The sequence below is a fragment of the Amblyomma maculatum genome, chromosome 6 (assembly GCF_055883805.1).
Source record: "Amblyomma maculatum isolate TAMU_Amacu chromosome 6, ASM5588380v1, whole genome shotgun sequence".
Taxonomy (NCBI): domain Eukaryota; kingdom Metazoa; phylum Arthropoda; class Arachnida; order Ixodida; family Ixodidae; genus Amblyomma; species Amblyomma maculatum.
In genome coordinates, this window is record NC_139349.1 from 37,995,131 (window position 1) to 38,018,286 (window position 23,156).

Consider the following 23,156-nt stretch of genomic DNA (forward strand, 5'->3'; position numbering starts at 1 on the left):
AGCAGCAGCAGCAGCAGCAGCAGCAGCAGCAGCAGCAGCAGCAGCAGCAGCAGCAGCAGCAGCAGCAGCAGCAGCAGCAGCAGCAGCAGCAGCAGCAGCAGCAGCAGCAGCAGCAGCAGCAGCAGCAGCAGCAGCAGCAGCAGCAGCAGCAGCAGCAGCAGCAGCAGCAGCAGCAGCAGCAGCAGCAGCAGCAGCAGCAGCAGCAGCAGCAGCAGCAGCAGCAGCAGCAGCAGCAGCAGCAGCAGCAGCAGCAGCAGCAGCAGCAGCAGCAGCAGCAGCAGCAGCAGCAGCAGCAGCAGCAGCAGCAGCAGCAGCAGCAGCAGCAGCAGCAGCAGCAGCAGCAGCAGCAGCAGCAGCAGCAGCAGCAGCAGCAGCAGCAGCAGCAGCAGCAGCAGCAGCAGCAGCAGCAGCAGCAGCAGCAGCAGCAGCAGCAGCAGCAGCAGCAGCAGCAGCAGCAGCAGCAGCAGCAGCAGCAGCAGCAGCAGCAGCAGCAGCAGCAGCAGCAGCAGCAGCAGCAGCAGCAGCAGCAGCAGCAGCAGCAGCAGCAGCAGCAGCAGCAGCAGCAGCAGCAGCAGCAGCAGCAGCAGCAGCAGCAGCAGCAGCAGCAGCAGCAGCAGCAGCAGCAGCAGCAGCAGCAGCAGCAGCAGCAGCAGCAGCAGCAGCAGCAGCAGCAGCAGCAGCAGCAGCAGCAGCAGCAGCAGCAGCAGCAGCAGCAGCAGCAGCAGCAGCAGCAGCAGCAGCAGCAGCAGCAGCAGCAGCAGCAGCAGCAGCAGCAGCAGCAGCAGCAGCAGCAGCAGCAGCAGCAGCAGCAGCAGCAGCAGCAGCAGCAGCAGCAGCAGCAGCAGCAGCAGCAGCAGCAGCAGCAGCAGCAGCAGCAGCAGCAGCAGCAGCAGCAGCAGCAGCAGCAGCAGCAGCAGCAGCAGCAGCAGCAGCAGCAGCAGCAGCAGCAGCAGCAGCAGCAGCAGCAGCAGCAGCAGCAGCAGCAGCAGCAGCAGCAGCAGCAGCAGCAGCAGCAGCAGCAGCAGCAGCAGCAGCAGCAGCAGCAGCAGCAGCAGCAGCAGCAGCAGCAGCAGCAGCAGCAGCAGCAGCAGCAGCAGCAGCAGCAGCAGCAGCAGCAGCAGCAGCAGCAGCAGCAGCAGCAGCAGCAGCAGCAGCAGCAGCAGCAGCAGCAGCAGCAGCAGCAGCAGCAGCAGCAGCAGCAGCAGCAGCAGCAGCAGCAGCAGCAGCAGCAGCAGCAGCAGCAGCAGCAGCAGCAGCAGCAGCAGCAGCAGCAGCAGCAGCAGCAGCAGCAGCAGCAGCAGCAGCAGCAGCAGCAGCAGCAGCAGCAGCAGCAGCAGCAGCAGCAGCAGCAGCAGCAGCAGCAGCAGCAGCAGCAGCAGCAGCAGCAGCAGCAGCAGCAGCAGCAGCAGCAGCAGCAGCAGCAGCAGCAGCAGCAGCAGCAGCAGCAGCAGCAGCAGCAGCAGCAGCAGCAGCAGCAGCAGCAGCAGCAGCAGCAGCAGCAGCAGCAGCAGCAGCAGCAGCAGCAGCAGCAGCAGCAGCAGCAGCAGCAGCAGCAGCAGCAGCAGCAGCAGCAGCAGCAGCAGCAGCAGCAGCAGCAGCAGCAGCAGCAGCAGCAGCAGCAGCAGCAGCAGCAGCAGCAGCAGCAGCAGCAGCAGCAGCAGCAGCAGCAGCAGCAGCAGCAGCAGCAGCAGCAGCAGCAGCAGCAGCAGCAGCAGCAGCAGCAGCAGCAGCAGCAGCAGCAGCAGCAGCAGCAGCAGCAGCAGCAGCAGCAGCAGCAGCAGCAGCAGCAGCAGCAGCAGGAAGTAAGTAAGTAAGTAAGTGCTTTATTTTCTGTTTGCAAAGTACAGTTGTAAACGGACAGGTTCGAGGAAAAAAGCTGCGGAAACAGCTTGACAGGTCCTAAAACCCGTTCGTTCTGTGCTAGCTGCATCCTGGTTCTGTGCTAGCTGCATCCACTTGACCCCTGCGAACGTCTTAACCTCATCCGCCACCTAACTTTCTGCCGCCCCCTGCTACGCTTCCCTTCCCTTGGAATCCAGTTTGTTACCCTAAGAGACCATCGGTTATCCTCTCTTCACACTACATGTCCTGCCCGTGCCCATTTCTTCTCAATTTCCACTAGAATGTCAGTGGCAAGCACTCGCGAATTATGATTAGCAGCTTACCGGTATCGCTCAAAAGGAAAGTATACAACAGTTGCACCTTACCTGTACTCACCTATGGAGCTGAAACGTGGAGGCTAACCAAGAGGGTTCTACTTAAGTTGAGGACAGCTCAGAGGGCTATGGAACGAAAAATGGTAGGGGTAACATTAAGAGATAGGAAGCGTGCAGAGTGGGCCAGAGAAATAACTCAAGTTGCTGAGATTCTAGTGGTATAAACTTTATTGGTCATTAAAAATGTAAGTGGGTGCAGACAACACCGCCTGACCTACGGAAGGGGCCCACACAGCGAGTCATCCTTTACAATTGTGCTATGCGAGCCCCTGGATGGCTAGCGTGTTAGTGGTACTGGTGATCGCGAGTCGCTGATACTGTAAGGACGAGCTCGACATATACTGTTTCCAGTAAGTGAGTGACACGGGTGGGGAAGGAAAATGTGGGTAAGTGGAACAGGTGAAACCGGCTGGTTTGCCTCATAGTGAACAGGAGGCGGAGAAAAGGTCGGGGAAACGTCCGTGCATGACTATCGGATATAGGAGCGTACGAGTTTGTAGCCGCAGGCAGAAAGTTGATTTCATGTTGGATAGCGATGGGCGAGGATGTGTTTAAGGTACCCGCACCTCCACGACGTGCAAGGTAACGCGGAGGTCGGACTTGGGCGATCAGGTTTTATTGGAGACTTGAAGCCTTGGTCACACACTGCAGCCAACCACCCTCCGCAATGACGATGGGTATTTACAAGAGAGAGCAGGATGAAGACGAAGCAGCGCGTTCAGCCATGTGGAAGATGAAGCGCCACACAGTGCTCACACTATGCCTATTAGAGGGATAGTATTCCAGAATGTCTATGAAGTTTATCAGACACTCCCCATCGACGGAGGCGACGTGGTGCTCTCCCGCTCTCAGGCTCGGGCAAGGGCGTGTGCCTCTTCGTTTCCGGGTATACTCGCGCATCGGCTGGCGCCCAGATGAGCGTTATGTTTCTGGTTAGGGTCCAGCATCTAAGTATGGTGCTGGCTTACCGAGAGATGCGTCCAGAGCTAAAATTCAGTATGGCTGTTCGAGAGTCGGATAATTTTGGTGGCGACCGAGGCCAGAGCGATAGCCGCCGCCTCATCCGTGGTGTCGTGACGCTGGGACTAAGTCGACCCGGCCTTCACTTGGTAGCGTGCAGAGACTCGGGGTTGATGAAGGATTGAATCTTCGAAGTTGGTAAAATATATACAAGCAGGTTTAATGGCACTTTGAGAAAGCTTATTTACAAGATTATTTACAAGAAAAAGAAGGGTACATCAGGAAAATGGCAAGCGTTAGGAGTTCATAGCGAGAAGCGACTGGATTAGCCATTTACCCAGGGCTCAGAGCGTCTTTTCGTGCTCTGCAATGTCCTTAAAACCCCCTATGTCCAGTCCCCCTCTGAAGATGCTGACCAACCAGTTCCAGGGCACGCCCCTCAGATATCGGCATCCAATCGAACACATCACTGCACTGATGGTCTGAGGCACTGACTGGTCCGGCATTGATTCGTTGGGCGTGATCACTAGTTGGCGGGAAAAGCTTGGGAACGGCGAGGAGAGGAGGTACATTTCTATTCTTCAGCAAAGAAACGATAGGCTGGTTCCGGCAAGTGGATTTCCTTCTCAGAAACCCAAGCACGTGCGCGCCACATACTGCTCCCAGCATCGTCCCTTTTCGACAATTGCAAATATTTCCTGCATTCCCAGGAAATCATTTAATGGCCGTATGCGTCATGCTCCTTTCTTGTCCTGCACGTCAGCGGACTTGTCACTCTGCCGTCTCCTTTGGACAGTAGGCATTCCTCACTGGACGATAGGGCTTCTCGACGGGAAGGGTGAACAATTGAACCAAAGCACTTCCGGCTATTTCCCGCAGGGGGACAGTTCTTTGTGTTTTTCTAGACGTTCTCTTGACAGGGTCAATTTGGCATTTGCAGGTTGTCCACAAAGCAAAACAGGCTTACACAAAAGGATTCCTGGAAACAGGCTCACTTAGCGCCCTTGTACCAACAGCACATATGCACAGCACTTATCCATGCCCACAGGCGAACAATAGAGCGCGCAAGTGCGGATGATGCACGGTCGTAACAGTGGTTATAGATGAGGCGTAAATGGTCCCTGCCGTGACAAGGCAGCCGTCACTGCGAACAGCCACTATCACTGCTTGTGCGCCTGATGCATAGAGTGAGGCATCAGTGTATAACATTGCGATCCACTTCATAGACACTGTGCAGTGCTAGGGCCCGGACCTTCCTGCGTTTTTGATCGCTTTCTGGATGCTAGTGTTTGGGAAAGGGGGTATCTGGAGTGCAGCTCGTGTGGCAGTGGGGATTGGGTGAGTGCCAGGTATTCTGCCGACGAGTGAAAGGTGAAGCAACTGCAGAAGAGCTCGTCCCGCAAGGATTCGTGTGAGTCTAGCTAGTTGTGCCGTTTTGGTTGCCTCACAGTGTTCCTCTAAAGTGTTGTGCATTCCTAGTCGAAGGAGGCGTCTGTGGAAGCATGCGGGGGAAGGCGCAAAGCGGTATGCGTGCTGCTCCTATCAGGCCGTCGTTCCCAATCATTAGTTAGGAGGGGCAGGTATGATAGTGCGTGCGTATGTGATTATGTTGGTAATGTAAGCTTATGTAGGTCGAAACGTTTTTATTCCTGTCAGTCCGTTTTCTTATGTGCCACACGTTTTATAAGCCTGATTGTCTTTTGGGTGTGATTTTGGATTGTTTGAATTGTGTCAGTGTGAGATCCGTGGTTCGTGAGAAACATACCTGGTATGCGAATCTTTGGGGCTGTGGGAACTGATTCTGCGCCGGAACAGAGCTTAAGATGGTGTGCCATACGTTCGGGCAGGCTTGTTCATGAAAAAGGCAGATTTCGTGAGGGAGCACGACAGCCCTCTCTCATAGACATAGGTGGATATTATATTTACCGCATTTGTAAGCGATGTACTTACTATCTACGCATCGCTACCTCAGCCTGTCCAGAGAGTAATGTCATCGGTATAAAAGCTGAGGTGCAGGTTGGGTATCGAATTAAGTAATTTTGGTAACCTCATCATGGCTATAATAAAGAGGGTCGAAGAGGGGACCGCTCCCTGTGGAATGCCTTTTGCACCGAGGAAAATGTCGCTGAGGGAGTACGGGCCGAACGCGAGACGAAGTGAGTGGTACGGTTACTGAGGGAATCACGAATGTAGTTGTACATTCGTCTGCGAACACCAAGTGATTGAAGGCTCGTCATCCGGTCATGGCCGATGACGTCACCAGGTGATGACGTCATTGTCTCGCGGTATTCCGCGGAATCTCGCGAAGAAGTGTGACCCTTCTCGGGGACGGACGTTCATGAGCCTATAAAGATTTCCCCTTAATACGTTTCTCGCGTGCCCGGCGCGGCTAAGTTGGGATGACTGACACCTATAGTGCGGAAGTGTGTGATAGAATCATGGCCGACAGCATGAGCCGGTAAAGACTTTCACTTTAATACTGCGCCTCTGAAATGGCCTTTCACGCTTTCACAGTATATTCTATAGGATGTTCATGGTTGCTCTGTACCAAAACGCAACGTCATACGTGCCCCGTGAAATTAGACAACTGCTTTGAAAACTTGCGTCCATGTATTACTATGGGCGCTAAGTCTACCTTTCTCCCCCAGTCTGCTGCGGCATCGCGTGAACTTCAGTTTGTGAATAACGTGTTGGTCTATACAGGTAGTGTACACACTCGGGGAGAGAAGCGGGGGGTGGGATGGGGGGGGGGGGGGGGAGCATGCCTGTGCACAAATCTACAGAAGCCGCGCAGAAAGTTTTTCCCCCGCATTATATGGGGTAACAGAAGAGTCACTAGTCATCGCCCTTTACATTGATGAAGTAAGGTTATAAAAAGCTGACGGGCTACTTTCTTTTATTTTTGCTCCTACCTTTAACCTTAATACTCTTGAGCCTTGCCTCACAACCCTTTCAAATAATGCAATGAGCGGGCAAGTTCGCTCCTTTTCTTTTGTGTATGCACCGCGCAATAAAACAAAAATTGCATGTTCCTTCCGTCTTCATCGTTCTCCTGCGTTCGTCTTTCACGTGTGCGCAGCTCGTTCTTAACAATGCACAATATGTACCTAGTGCGGCTGAAGTGGGTCACCCTCAGCACAATGGAAACGTTTGACTTCATCCTGAAGGTTTGCACGAGCTTTTCAGCCGGTCGCCATATGCGTGAGGAAGAGGGGCGGGTGTACTTGCTTGAATTCAGGGCACGCATTTCTTTTGGCATAAGAGATAGATATAAAACGTATGAATTGGTAACTTTGTTGGGTTTACAGCACAGACGCTTGGCTACTGTAATTTAGCGCAATGTTTGTTACTGTCAGTTGTAAAAGAGCAAGGTCGCGCTGCGAAGAGAGTTAAGCGTCGCAAGAACCTATTAAAATAATTTCGGCATTTTGAAGGTTGAAGGTTGAAGGCAAAAAAAAAAAAGAGATAAAATTTGGCCATTGTTTTGTTAGTGACGTCAGGAAACATTCTCGGAATCATCTACTCATTCAATCTGGGCATTATTTTGCGCATAACTATCATATTTCTGATAGGTCGAGTTTATAATTTGTGTTTGCTTCTTTTTTTTATCGTCATGTATGGTGCTAGGTTTTCACTGAAGAATATTATGTTTTCTTGCCAGATTAAGACAAAAATGCGCTCCAGTGCAGAGGCGAAGAGAGTTTTCTCATTATTTTAGACACCGCACATGCTTTTTAACGTGAGCGGAAACCTTGGCTTGTGTACTTTCGAGCTTTCTTTATCCAAGAATGCAGTTATTGCCATGTGCTGACGAAGGAGCCCGTCTAATCTCGGCACCGGAACTTCTCGGTCACTGACCCCTTGGAGTTGGCGGCCGAGTGGGCTGAACCTCGCGAGTCTAGCTACCGCGTTCAGAGCTGGGCCTTTGAGTTGTTTCATGCGCCCTTCACAGTTGTACAAGCAAAGTTACAGGGTCGCCCACATAGGGGGAGCACTTGAGCACGTGACCGTTCCCTTCAGAACGTCAGTGCGTTCGACCCGACTGCGCTTCGAAGATGGATGAAATGATGCCATGTAGATAGAGCACGCATTCATCATCAGTTACATAACATATATCGTTCCTCATATCACAAATTCGTCCAAGCCGAAACGTACAAACTAGATGCGGCAATACGAACGGCGGTAAAGAAGGCATCCACTGCACACGGCACGACATGGACAGGGTTCTGAAGCTAGGGGTCCACAATAAATTGGTTTAACTTGTCGAAGAAGTCAGAGTAGCGCAGAATATGTCCGTCTTCAGAAAGCAAGAATGGGAAGAGCGCTTCTCCTCAGAAAAAGATACAATGCCCCAACCGAGTCTTTAGCTACATGAGGTCACTGGTCAACATATAGCCCGCACGCCTCGGGTGAATATCAGGGTGGTTCCCATACTGAGAAATATGAACAGCGAAAAAACTGTGAGGAACAAGATCCTAAAACGTCTTACATGGACGCAGCTTAATACGCTGTACACTGCCCCATCTCCATTTTGTTGCTAGACAAGCCAGGGCACTGGGCTTCACTGACATCCCTATACTGATTGTATACATCGTGGAAGATATCTTGCACCCATCTTCCAATTAAACGACAATAGTTACAGATATACTACACTACATGTCATCGCCAACTGACAGGGAACGTCGGATGAAGACCGAAACCTTCGCGTGTGGCACGTGGCACGACTGTTCCTCCCAAGGCGGAAAGAGCGCTACGCTCCTGTTTTGCAGACGTCGCGCAGGCCACACACATTGTCTGGACGCCAGGGCACATGTATACTCCTCGGTAACGAGTGTGACATCACACTCGCCGGAGAAGCTACCTTCCATTGATTGGAAGGAGAGGATACAGTCCTGCAAACCTTAGTACAACGAACGAAGCACCCCATAACCACCGTAAAATAGCCAGAAAACACCCAGAGAGAGCCACTGTTACACTGAGATCACGCAGTATTCCACAGAAAGCAGACAGACATAGCCACCCCCATAGAAATCTCTCACATACAAGCTGATGCCACAAGTTTGCGACAGCCCAAAGCGCATACTTTCCTCAATATACGCACATCACAAATACCTCTCTTTCATAACTCGCCCTATACCCTGACGCGCCCAAAAAACCCAAACCAACAGTATATCACTCCTATTGGCAGTGCCCATATCCGCCGGGAAGCACAGCCATGCCCATTATTGAACTGCAAGCAATAATAACAGCAACCACAACACAACTTCAAATACAGCCATCCCCATCAGACCGATCCAACGGGCGAGGGCTATCGGGGTAGCCAGCGATGACCACACGAGGCGTCAATCATGATTAAGGCAAATAGTGTTATCATCAGTATAACTTGAATGCGTGCTCTGGAACGCATTTACATTATTAAGGAGGAATAGATTACGATGGATCATCCCCCAGCCTGCTAAATCAATCTCGCTCGGTTTCTATAGCTGCAAACACATCTGGAAAGCTCTCAGTCAATTTTAAACACAGCATTGCCTAGAACCACATCCACACGTGTTTGTACGATACCTTAGTGCGTCAAGTTCAACGCCGCGGTCACAGTTCAGTGGGTAATTGGCCATATTGGGATTGGAGGCTATGAGTTGATCTACAAGCTCATCCACGAAATTCTCACTCGGGGATCCTACCTTCGACCCATGGTCGGGCACTGTGCCACAAACGCATCCTCAAGATACATTACGCACAGCTCAGTAACTGCCTTCAAACGCTCCCAATCCCCACCCTCGACTAAGTGTTGGTCCGACACACATTCTCCACAACTTTGACTTCAAAAACAGCGCAGGTAGAAAGAAGGGACGAGAACAGTTGGAAGTCAGCGCTTTATTCTCTTGTGCCTTCTCGTCTCTTCTTTATACCTGCGCTGTTTTTGAAGTCATGATTAACCAACTAGCCCAACGAGCTTCAATCATTCTCCACCAGCTACACAACAACACCCTTTTCATCCCAGCTTGCCTGCGCCTATTCCGCTTGCGGTCTGACCTTTCTTGCCCCTCCAGTCCCAGCTGCCTCTCAGCTTATGCCAATCTGCAACACTGTTTCAGGGTACGGTAGCCATCAGACCAACTTTTATTGCGTAAGCAATACTACGCAGTTTCAGCCCGTCGCGTAAACCCGGCCGGTAGCCACGCTTGACCTTTAGAGCAACCGCAGATGGGGCCCCTCTTCAAACCGTCGGGTAAAGAAGAATAAAAAGAAGAAAGGGAAAAAAAAGAAGAAGAAGAAGGAGGCGGAGGAGGAGGAGAAGAAGAAGAAAGAAAGAACAGAAAGAGAAGCTGCGTCGGCTTTGCTTATGCAACCTACCGGGTTAACTAAAGCTAAACCCCAGCAAATATTTGTAACTTGTGCTACATTAACCACAGTCTCGCCATTTTGCCGTGCCTGTCCGATGCCTGGCCGCGCCTTTCTGAAGAACAACGAAAGAAGAAGAAGAAGGAGAAGAAAAAGAAGAAGAAGAAGAAGAAGAAGAAGAAGAAGAAGAAGAAGAGGTCGTGGGAGGCGGTAGCTGGCAGCTGACATGGCCGAGCACTAACTGGACGTAGGGCTCCCTGACAGTACGTTTGGCAGGAGCTGCCAACTCGGGTCTCTCCTTTTATATGGGAGGGTGATATCAGAATCAGCTTGCCATAACCTTTGCATTCACGTTATCTCTATAGGCCACGCGCGCACATTCATACGGCTCGGTTAAAGCGGGGCTTTATATGTTGGCTGGTAGCTTTTGCTGTCGAGGTATCGCGAAGTTGGGAGTGAAAACAAAGAAAAAAAGGTGCCGTAATGGAGGGCTTCGGACCACATCACAATAGAGGCTTTCGTCTCATCGCACTTTGGCGATCAAAAGTGTCCCCTATGCCATAAATAAAGCTGAAACCATAGAGTAAACTACTATATGCGCAAAACCCATGTCTTTATTTTCAAGTCGAACCTAAGCGTAGCCATGCAGGTGGCTCTCGCGTAACTCTATGTTTAACCACAGGGTAAACCACAGCTAAGGTTTTCCATATCCACCCCCTCCTACCTCAAGTAAATGGTTCCGTCAGACCAACATATATGACCAGCCCTTTTGTTGCTGCATGCCCAAGAGCGTTCATCGCTTATTCTTTCGCTGTATAATAATTTCTCTCTTTCCCTCTCAGTTTCTATGGATTTGTTCATAGGCTTCACCCCTGCCAGCGCCAGCGCGCGTTTATGAGTGCGTGCGGGTGCGTATGTGTATTTTGACTGCCTACCTGCCTGCGTCAACATTTCCACATACACTGTGCGAACTGCGTCGGTTGCATCCGTGTGGCTCCCATGAAGTTAGAGGCCTAAGTGCGCCTGTGGGACGGACTGCTGCCGAATCCTCCGCTGGCGGTCTAGTATTTCGCCGTGACATATTGATGCAGACGCAGGGCAGGTCTATGTCCTTTGGACCAAACGAAAGCGAACAGGAAGCCACTACCGCGCCTTACGTAGCCGTTCTCGTACAGTAGTATCAGCCAGAATGTGCCCTACATGGTCCGTGTGCGCGAAGCAGAAAGTCAACCCTTGTGAGTACCGTATCTATAATCGCAGGCCAAAACATGAGCGACTGATGTTTTCTGAGTACATAGCCCGCAACGTTTTGTACATAGATATGTTTAATTGATAGTTGGAAACCGTTCGGGCATCGAAGTCCCGTAACGGGCTCAACGCTGTGAAAAAAGGCTACATGAGTATAGGTGGTTAGTAATTATAGGCCTACCTGCCCTGCAACAGGCATAAATGTTCTTTTTTTTTTCTTTTTTTTTTTTTGCAAAGGGATCAACTGCTGGTCCTCTCGGACAATGTTCTAACTGGGCTCCTAATAGTGACTTGGAATAAAAGTCACGTTTCAAAGCTTAATTACGACTCGGTAGAGAAATTCAATATTGTACCACTGCATGCCTCATTCACGAAAAAAATAATTAGGGGTAGGGGGGGGGGGGCTTTTACGTTAACGAACATGCCCGTCTATTTTAGTTTTGCGCGGTTACAGGCGATCCCGGATATCTCTAATTCGAAAGGGATCGCGAAATAAATGGATATATAGAACATACCAACATATAACTCTATGTAACGCAGAAATGTAAATAGCGTGCTCTGACGCTAGCGAAACGCTTCTTGCAGCGACGTGTTGCCCGTCGGCATGTCGTCAGCGTTCCGATCGCCGCGGTTGCGGCAATCCGCAACGCGCGACCCGCGAGGCGCGCGCCGAGCATCCTCTTCCTCCAGACGTCGAAAAGGAGAGCACACTGGCACACTGGGCGGACCTTCATGTGCTGCTTCATGGGCGTGACCTCGCTCGCCAAATATGTAACAGGGGCAGACCGGAGCGTCGGAGTTCGCGATGCCTGCATCTCGTACCTCTGGGACTCACAACAAAGCTGCAGTGGACGGTGCTTCAGCAAAAACCATCGCATATCATAAAAGGTCTAATGCTGATACTAATACTTGTAGGCGCAGTAATAATTTAATCAAAACTACGCTACAGTAGACTTCCGCGTCGCGTTTGGCAGCGAAACCGGCCACGGGAGAGCCAGCCGCCTCAGGCCATCGGTCGGCTAGTCTGACTTCACCGCACAACAACCAGTGCACCGAAAGCGGTCTGCCCCGCGTGACAGCAGTGTTGTGATAAAAAAAGTACGCCAGATCGAAGGCCACGTTTAACTGAACGCGACGTTCACCTGGTCACGCGATTTTGCTGCGTTAGCGCCGCCAGCAGGTGACAAGGGTCGCGCAGCCGACTAGGTTCCATACGCGGAAAGTGACCGCCGGAAAGCTGTTAGGCGAAGCACCCCTTGAAATGAGACGGCGCGCAGTTCGATGCATCGAATGTCCGCTGAACGGGAGTTCGATTAACGCAACAGCGGCGCCACAGTTTTTGCATGTGATATTTCAAGGGGATATTCTGGGTGTTCGATATAAGGAATAATCCTATATATCCGGGTTGATTATGTCTGGAATCGACTGTATTTCACTACTGAATACTCTGAGAACACACTTTTTGTAATACGGGAATACCATACCTTACTCTGTATTTCCACCTAAAACTGGACCCACTGATGCTTTACGATCTATAGGAAACGCGCCAGTGAAAAACAAGACACTTGTTCGGCTGCAAAAAAAAAAAAAAATTGAAACGGCCTTCATGTCAGCTCGTACTTATAAGGCTCCCGAGAACTTCGCAGGAGAATAACATGCGATCACAAGATTCACTCCATACGCCTACATATGCAGCAAATACAATAAAAAGGTTCAGTAACGAGAATAAACTTTCTGAAGGTTTCGTGCAATTGTTCCACGTGATCTAAGTGATCTAATTGCGCAGGTTGGTTTTCTCGAAGTGATTATACTGCCAAACATTACAGTACAACAGCCCAACACTCATATCCACAAGTGTGGGCCTTGAATCAATGACCAAAAACAGAGATGTCAGTTTGTTTCAGTTCACAAGTCTTGAAAACTTCCCTCCGCAATCGTTGTCCTCGCTGCTGCAGGAACGCTTAACTCAAGCTATAGCGTACTAACCATTCCCTCCTCGAGAAGGTGAAAGCTGAGTGCTCGGTTACGACGCACTACGCTGGCAACAATTACTCTGACAGGGGCCCACGCCATAATCGCCCAAGGAAGTTCCTCATTTAGATACAAGAGGTAAAAAAAGAGCTAGCTGTTTAGATGTGAGCGGCAGCGAGCATCAAGCCCTCTCAAATAAGACTCGCACCTCATAACGAGGCACGTACGCTTTTTGTGACGTCCAAAATCGCGCACGGTAAAGTTGAGTACACCCCCCTCTCCTTTCCTCGAGTCGTTTAAGCGCTTCTTCCGCTTGTTGCAGCCAAGGACAACTCTGGGAAGCCGGTTTCCAAAGTGCCAGCCAACGATCGCAGCTCTGCGCACTTATCACAGCGGCGCTTTTACAGCTGCCGCGTCGTAGTCGCGTAATGGGACACACTGCGCACGACAGGCTGGTTGCGTCTTATCCACTCGTAGGTTTACACCTTTCCGTAAACCAAGCGTAGTCTTCCTCGAAAGTTTGCCCATCGCGGCATCGCAGGAGCGGGAGAGCAGCTGGCTGGCGGTGCTAGTATCGGCAGTGGCGCGAGCCGCTGCCCACCTAGTACGCGTTAAGGGTTCAGCGTTGTCCATCCGCCCATCCTTGTTGATAGCGAGAGTGTGCCTAGCGAGGAGACATTTTACTTTTTTTGTTGTTTCTATGGCGTGACTTGCAGCATAAAATAGTTTTTACAAGCAAGTAAGAGTATAGGAGGTATTCAGGTGACATCACGGGCTCCTTTTTGTAGAGCAGAACACAACTTCGGCTGTACAAGTGGTGATACGGCTATTAGATACGCCCGCAGCTTTTCGCCGGGCTACGTGCGGCACAAAATGGCGGCCACTGAGGCATAAATGCATGCTCCCTACAGGCCAAATCCTGAAGGAAATATAGCAAAGGCCGGTGATGAGGACATGGTATTCAGTCGTGCACGTCAGGCACGGTCGATCTCGGGCCATGTTAATGACTCTCGATTGCGTACTCTGCTGGTTTAGTTTGGTTTGATTTATATCCTAAAGTGACTCAGGCTGTGATGACCGCTGCATTAGAGGGATCCTAGTAATTTATTCCACCTGGGCCAGTAGGTTCCATGGAAGAAAGGTGCATGCCTTTCCGCCCGGTATAAACCTCGGCACCGACGAGCATCGTCGATAACAGCGCCACTGCTCGGTTGTGCTCCCGCTGTGGGCATGGTCGCGATGAGCTCCAAACCTTTGAAGGTGGTACTGTTTTGACTGATGTCTGTTGTAAGAACGATCCCTACCCCATGCTCCCCTCCCGCGTGTTTACAAAATAGATGCACGCACCAACGTCCTCGATGTCAAGATGGAAAGCCGCCATGAAAAACAGCGACGCAGTGTCGTTGGCACTTCCGTAATCGGAAACATTTGGTCTCGGTATTATCTTTGGTAGCGCACACACCTGATCTGTGGTCGCATACCATTTTACTTTAGTTGTGAAATAAACCATAAGGTTATTAGATAATTAATAGAGAGATAGCCTGTCCCCGCGGAAAGTTGAGTTCCCATTTCCGGAACCATTAGCTCGCGCTCCGACTCCATCGGACGACTAGTCTCATGTTCTGTGTGCTTGGAATAAGAGCTGAACGGCTTTAAGCTGGATGCTGTTTCCCTGTCACACTGAGCGAGCCTTGAGCAGACACAATGTGATATTTAGTAGCAATTTGAAAATAGTGAAAACCTCCCGCACAGGAACCAGACACTGTCGCGTGAATGTAGGAAGGCCGAGCCACAAAAAGCTCGTGTAGCGAAGGCGGGTCACGCGTGGCTGGTTTCGAGGGCATGCACGGTCTGTTGCGCAGGGTACAATGGGGGAGAGTGGGAAAGGTGGGTGCGTCACTGGCTTCTACCGGGTATGCATGTTCCACCAGCTCGCGCGGCCTGTCAACCGGGCTGGAGCACCGGAGACGCTGCCTGAGCCGATATTCAGAGTGCGAAATATGACGCCAGCGACTTGTGCCGGAGTGAGAGCTGTCAGAACGATTGTGCGACGCACCGCGGTATGACGGTTGGTCGCAGATTCTTGAGCGCATTCGAAGCGGCTAAAAAGGGACGACAGAGGAAACAGCGGCTAAGCTTGCGCCGCCTTCAGCTCAGTTGAATATAAGCACGTCGGAATGATGAATTATTTGCTGCAGCATATTGCGTTCTTTTGAATGCACATAACATTTCAAGCGCAGACAAAAAAGAGTTTGACGTCATCGTAAAAGCAATCCCCTCGCCTCCGTCATCCTATGGCCTCCACATTATTTACTTGATCACGCGCTGTTCGGCTAGAGGAGCACCCAGGGAAACAATAAAATATAACAAACGTGCTGCTGTTAAGATAAAATGGTTAGGATGATAAATATTGCCTACCTTTCAAAGTTGTCGCAGCAGAATGACCAAGAAGGTGTCTATTGTGAAAGTTACAATCCACTTGGCCTTTATTGACAAGTCGTAGCAAAACACTTGTTTCTTCAGCGACATCGAAACCGAGATTTGCAGTTCTCACGTTTAATTTTGAGAACATATATAGGGTAACAAACGTGCCCATAGCAAGGCTTTGAGTGAATCTATTTCTAATAAATAGCCTTGGAATTACTGCCCCTGTGCCCCAGTGGTGCACGAAAAATGTTTTAAAGGCACTTTGGACCACTAAAGTGTTATGAAGCAAGAGCCTTTGTTTCAAACGCCGACGATTCCTGCTTTACTGCGTCGGATTGTGTTTGCTGCGCGGTGTGGCGCTCGAGAAAGTGGCCAAATGAAAGGCGCCGCACGGACGCGGATCGGACGCCCGGCGGAGCCAGCTTCGTATATGCGTGCATCGCCTGGAGATGTCGTCGGTCATGGCCGGATGTGACGTGACAGTGACGTCATATCCAGTCATGTCGGCGCGTTCGGTTATGGCCAATGACGCCACCAAGTGACGACGTCACAATTTCGCGGTATCGCGCGGAGTCTTGCGAAGAAGTGTGACACATCTCACGACCAGACAGTCTGGCGAGTCAGTTATCACGAGCCTATTAAGGCTTTCGCCTGAAAAGCTGCTTTGCTGATGGGGATCCCAACTACAGATGACGAATTAGTTATGGGCAATGGACCGCGCAGAATGAAGAAAATTACAGTCGCTGCTATAAGGCCGAGATGAGCTGATAGCTGAAAACGTTGACATGGGAGCCTCATACCGAACTTTACTCATCCTGACTAAAATAAGATGCTAATATTTAAATCTGGTCTCCACTCTGAACATTTTAACGTTGCTTCTCATTTTTGCGCATTGCAATAAGAAGCATCTTGCGGCGGCTAGTCCTGCACTTTAGGAGTCAAGGTAGAATAGGATGTCCAAAGTGCATTTTTTAGGCCTGCCACAGGTATAGGCTAGCTTAAAGAGAGCTACGTGAGCCTTCCGATTATCACGCGCTGTTTCCTCTCAAATAACACAATAACGCTCTGTCATTGCAAAACACTAATGCGACACCATTTTCCTGCTCGTCCGCGTACCTCAGCTGGGCGGTGGCTATTATCAGGAACGACTCCTTGTTTGATTCGCCTTCTGCTTCCAAGAGGCTTCGCATCGATGAAGCTTCCGGGATGCGCAGAGCAGCCGTAAGGGCTCGAAGTGTCGCAAGAATGATCCTTTCCTTGACGCTGGGTTCCACTCGGCCGCCGTCTTCCCTTGCCTTTAAGCAGCGCCCTGCTTCGGGCTGCACCGAGTAGCAGTTAGGACGGGTGTCGCAAATCTGGGCGTGCCCTGGTCACTGGAGCTCGGCGAGCTGACGTCATCGTGGTCCTAAGTTTTTCTCGGCCACCGTTTTCACCTGCGCAAAGTAGCGTTAAGGACTATACGTGTCGTAAGTGTAGGCGTGCCCTCACCGCTAGAACCCAGTGAGATGGCTTCATCAGCATTCTCCATGGGTCCCGCATGGCCGCCGTCTTTTTTTGCCCCTGGCACCGCTCTGATTTGAGTCGCTGCTGTTCTGGTGGCTTTTGGTCAGGTCGTGGAAGCTGGCTTTCACAAGGGCTGCCGTAGCGTCCACGTACGGCGTGGACGGCACTGTACCCAGGCGCAGCCGCTTCCCGTTAATGCCAGTGCCGGCGCAGCGGCTATGGGCTAAGTCATCAGGTAGCCTTCCAGTTCGCCGGTGGGAAGCTCGCCGGTCTAGGAGAGCAGGCGGTGTTCGCGCTTTTCGTCGCGCCAGACATCGAGGGGCCTTTTTCGTAGATCGAAAATTGTTGTGCCCTCCCGAAACACCTTGTGCAGGGGAGGAACGCCGTCTTCTTCAGACATGATACAGTGCCTGTGCTATGAACTGATAACAGATGGAACTGCCGTTTTCTCCAGACAATACCAGCTGTATTTACGGTAGGAATCGGCCACACAGCAAATTTCATTGCCTCGAACAGAAAAAGAATGGTCTACCTATATCGAATGCGTGAGTATATTAAAGCTAATCGCACGTGTTAGAGTGTTTAAGCTGCGACTTTTCCGGCATTCCATTGTCTTTAAATCCTCTAGTTTGTAAAACACTAATGGATAGCAAGTTAGGGTACGCAACATCAATATAAGAACCTACGCATGAAAACAACTTTTCTTGAACTCGTTCAAAATAATTCTGTTCGCTTAATATTTTCAAATTACAATGTCACCGAGAGTATCACAGTAATAAAAGCTAATGTTTCACATACGTCCATGAAGTCGTTTGACTCTATTTCATACTGTATGCCACGGCGTAACGCTACACATAGCCAAAGGTACACTTAAGTACGTTAATGGGATCGTGCAAATGACGAGCGTACCAGGTATTACAACTCTGCATTAAGAACACCAGAGTAACACTGCGTGCTGCTGGACTTTGTGCTTTAAAACGTGTGTGGGCGCTCTGAGTCTCTTAAAGAAAACAAAATGCGATTATCTTTTTTCTTTGCATCCTGAACGCTGCCAGGCGCAGGCGTTCAAGGTCACATTGACATTCCACCGCGAGTCATGCCAACGCAGCCCGCTTTTTCCAGATGGAAGGCACGACGCTATAAATAATGCTATAATAAAATTTGTTGCTGCTGCTGATCTTACAACTACTATTGCTACAACAATTGAAGCAGTTATGTTTTTACGTTCCTCTGCGTAAACGAAGAACCTCCTGGAGAGGTTTTAACATAATCATTCCTTCATATCCCAGTCATTTGAGGCAGCAGAAAAAAAAAAAAGAACAGCAGTGTTCGTATGAATTCTCTCACGTGAAGAAAACGCAGTTAGCGCAGAAGACACCAATGTATTAGCAAATAGCGTTGAGTAGTGTTTCTCTCAGCTCACACAACATTCTTGCTTCATCCGTCGCACTAACGTTTCAAGTGTGCTTAACCCAGCAATAATGAATCATAAGCAGGACACAGACAATTCTCGTAAATGGGAAGAATCTTCAAGCACGGTTCGGCCCAGGCCCCGCGGAACAATATCCTTTTCTGAGCGGTCCTGTAGGGGTTTTAGCTCCCAAGCTGGTCATGGTCTCTGTAGTGCTGATACGCACATACGTACTTACGTGAGCAATATTTATTTTGCCGGACTATAACATTTCGCTTTACTGAGAAAGTGAAATGTCTTCGATTTGTTGTGGTGTTGCAGTTACACTGGGCGCGTATTGTGCTCTTGTGTATATCACTTTCTTTCCTATGTAGCCATTAAGACCTCAGATGGATGCTGTTGCCCTTGACATCAGAGCTGTAAGTCCAACGCATGCAATGCATCCCGCCGGCTCCATTATCAAAGCCATGCCTGATGAATGACCAACATGTAAAAAGAAAAAAAAAGAAGAGGAAGAAAAGTTGCAAAAATAAAAATACGGCGCCAGGTTCGAATGACTTAAACCCTACCTCTGTTTTGCGTCACGCCTCGGCAAATCATGCCAAGACCGGAGATCGTGCAACAGCAGAGGCTCCCATCAGCTCTGGGAGAATCGGCAGTCGCAAGTTCTAACCCTAAACATCTGACAGCGGGCTGCACTACTGCGGCGTTCTTAGTGCAGTGTTGTGACTGACACGAGGCTCATTTGCGCGAGTGTATTTGCCAGTGAAGTTAACGCCACCGCTGGTCTCTGCTATCAACGGGCACACGCCGTCGGATTCACCAGAAGGCGCGCCACATGTGGTTAACATTAGTAATCTCATGACTCGAAAAATGAAGACTCACTATAAAACAGCCGATTTGTCGACGGCCAACCGTCTTTTCAAGACAAATTTTTGAATGCATTATTTTCATCGTCTAGCGTTTACCAAAACGTTTTTTTTTCTAACCGTTCTCGACATCTCAGCGCTTCCGCCGGCCACATCTTTGCTTCTGAGGTAGAGAAAGAAAGTGAGAAAATGGGAGTGTAGGGATGTTATAGCTAGAAAACGACCAGACGAATACCCCACACGTGGGAAGGGGAAGGAAGGCAGAGAAAGAAAAGAAAAGGCAGGAACGAAATTATTTTCGCGAGAGTCCTCCAGCAATTACTGTTAGTGTACAGAACTCAGATAAAGCTCACAGGCTCGAACTTAGCACTGAGTCTTATAAGAATGTCAATAGCGCCTTGGCTGCTTTTCTCTGAAACGAATGTACAACCGGGGCTCCCGCTAAAACCGCGAGTACATTAAAAAAGCTATCGTTCATCGCACCCGATGTTTTCACACGCGGAAAAGTCTAATTATGTGGCTGGGAGTGGCACGTGAAAACGCCACTTTCAACCACAAGCGACACAACTGCGTAACATAGCAGCAAGATGGGCAGGATGCTAATTTTCTAAAGAAATAAGGGGTCAAGACGGTGCAGACGGTATGCCGAGTTTTAGAGCAGAGACCATGTCGCTAATTCATGTTTCGGGCAACCTCTCGCAGACGTGCTTCTGCGTCGGCTCTAGTGAGTATTGTTCAGACAATGTTGGCACTAATATGAGCCGATCTAGCTTCACTATGGGCTAAGTAATATTCGAAAATACCACTGTGTCCTGGTGGCTACTGCAGCATAATGTCGTGACCTTCTTCTAGTGCGCGGCGTAGTTTATCTTTTAGGCTAATTGCTCGCGGTTCCCACGACGTGAGGAAGATTTGACACATTGTATGAATGCAATTAAAGTCTACTTACAATCAATGTACCAATGCTCACCTCTCAAACTGCTTCGGGAACTGTCGCGGCGCGCAGGTTTCCATCTGAGCTTGGAGGGCCAGCCGGATCTCAGCAGAGTTATATCCTGGCGGGCCAGGCCTGCACAAGACTCATTCCGAAGCTCAAACTCGAATTAAGGCTTCACAATGACTCCCGTGCAGTGTTGCAGTCAACATGGCATGGTGTCCGGAAGCTCCGACACATTCGACGCATCGCAGAACAAAATTGTACGCAAGCGAGCCAATATTTGTTTTTATCTTAATCATTGCCTCGCGCGTTCAAGTCACATGTAACCGCATTTGCGCGCGGTTCCCGTTCGTTGCAGCATTGAAAGTTCTGAGAAGTATAGAAGATAAAGATATAATAATATGTACAACACTTCGCAATAAGTCAAAGAACTACAGGCAGTTTTCAAGGAGGCTGAATTTTTGTTTGAACACGTTTATTACTTTAAAAAGTTTTCAGGTGCAAATGCTTACGAATGGAACAGAACTCATCAAATGTAATAAAAGAGCGTGTCAACATTTCATGCTTGCTCTAAAAAACCACTGCCATGAACACGTTTTTGGCACTGGGCGGTGAAAAAAGGGCACTCAGCGGTATGAGTCGGCACAATATGATTTGTAAGTAACTGTGCTTATTCCGCATAATATTAAATGATTTGCAAGCGGTGCCCAAATTAGGAGTAACAAACAAACCTGAGACTGGTACGACCATAGCATCTTCCGCAACCACACTAATTGGAGATTCAATCCAACCAACCTCTTTTTATGAGCCCTATCAGGATATACTATAGACATGGCCACACAACTCACTAGCGCTAAAACGGACTCTCGGAAACTGACATGTCAACTTTCTAGAACAACTAGCTGCGCAGCCTTCCTACTACAAGTCTGTCATTGTCACAAGCCTCACATGCATAAGGGCGGCACTAAAGTTTACTATCAAACATACGAAAACTACCCGCATTAATATTATCTCGGTACTCGGTACTATGATCGAACACACGGTTAGTTTATTTTATATGAAGACAAAATGGTTCTCCTGTCACTTCGTGGATCGGAGAAGTAGGAACAGTAAAAAAGAATCACAACACAAGGCTGCGTTCACAACCAAGTGATTCTTTGGACATGCCAATCACAACCGCATAAAGTTTCGGCATAAACGATTGCCATCCTTGCCAAAAATTTAAACAACCCTAACCGGTGGCCATGTGAAGTAAGCAATACAATTGCCAGAATAGAACACACACGAAAGGACGATAAACATCTGCCTGCAAAAGATCTAGCGAGCGCCTTCACTGATGCTAAATCGTGCCAGGCGTCAGAAGAAGAGAGACCCGCACCGAGAATTTGTTTCTTCTGTTACCTGGCGTAACGAACGAGCTTGTATTAATGCTGCCTCTCGAGAAAACTCTTTAAAATAAAGTGCCAATCAACAGTTCGAGCTGGCACGCGCTTGAGAGAAGGCAAGGCTTCTCCATATTCAAAGACAACTCTTTCTCGTTCTTTTACGGGGTGCATTCAAGTTCTGAACGACGGAGAATTGGGCCTAGTTGGTTATACATGATGATTTCGACGGAACGCGTTTTTGTTTTCACTTTTGCTCCTTCTGTGAGCAGAGTGGATTCGAATTTGGGGATTTCTCATGGAAAGCAGTATGGAGCCACGTCTGGTGCCGCAACCAATCACCCCGCGTGTTCTACTGCTACTCCCTCGCACTAAAAGCCATATCACACATTGTATGCGAATATCTCAAATACGGTGCCGAAAGACGGCCAGCGAATCTTGACCCCCACCCGTTGACGGAAATAGGTTCCAGGACAGTAGCCGTGGCAATCATCTGTGTGAAGGGCTGCCATGCCGGCACGACAGGCTGGAACTTCTTTTGCCCTTTTCGGACTTTTCGCTTCTTTTGCCTTCTAACTCCCTTTTCTCCTTCATTTTATATTCCTTCACCCTTTTCTCCAGTGCAAGATAGCAAACCCGTCCCTTTTCCTGGGTAAACAGCCAGTTTTTTTTTTCCTTCTCCGCCTTCAGTCGTGCTGTGCACTGCCTGCCGTCTTGATCAACTTCCGTCCACGCACTTTTTATTCAAACATATCACTGTTGCTCACCCTCTTCAGACGCGTCAAGAGGCGAAATACGGTCCCACTAATTGACTTGGGCCACCTCCAAAACTTAATTTGCGCCATACGAAAACCGAAATTCGAGAAATTCTGCTCATCCAAGTCAAAATCGACTACACCCAACCGAAAAATTTTCGTTGTCCGCCCCAGAAATTAGGTCATGAAGTGTGATTGGACAGTCCAGATTTGAACGCTTTTGCACCATGCTGCGTTTGTTGGCGGAGCCAAAGTGTCAGTTTTTTTTTTTTTTTTTTTTTTTGCTACGCTCGGAATTTACCAAATCACGAGCTTAGTTGCTCTTGGTTTTTCTCAACACTTCAAGTCTTTCCAGAGTCACGCAGTTTCAAACCGCTCCGATAATTTCCCCGTGGGCTGACAGAGCAGAGCTGTGAAATGCTTTAAGTGGCATGCTTTAAATCAAGAAATATCGCTGCGAAAAATATGCGAATTTCCACATAGAAACTACGCTGAAATGTTAAGGCAGCCGAAAGTTCTTGAGTCGCACCTTTTCCAAACCTAAATTGGATAGAGCTTGAACGCACCTTGCATGTAAATTAACTCATCCACCACGCAACCGGTATCATTTGTAAACGACATCTAGTCATGGTCTGTGCTGCCAAAGGCTCGGAAATGCATGTTTCCTGGATTCGTTTTGCTGAACGAAGAGTATAGGCTCATTGTAGATCGACGGAACATTTCTGGTCCCTTGATATGAAAGCGTGCCGTCCATGAACTAAGTTATTGCAAAGCATCAGTGGTGAGACCACCACAAAACGGTACGATAGCGGTACTTTGAACAAACACGGCGCAAAACAACCGACACTTTGGTTGCTCGGACGGCGAAAAATCTGGAAGCGCACATTTGCATACAAACATTGCGAATAGAAGAAGTAAGCTCCCTTGAGCTCTGGCAGCATACTCAATACAACAGCGCATATTCAATAACGAAACAACAGACGCGTATAAAATCACAGAATACAAACGCAAAGGCGCACAGGAACAATTGTGCTCTTCAGATCTTCATGATTATGTTCTGGGATGACAAGCGAGTATCCGCAGCGTCGGCTTCACGACAGTTCTTGGTATCATCGGTGAGCTAGCCGCGAGC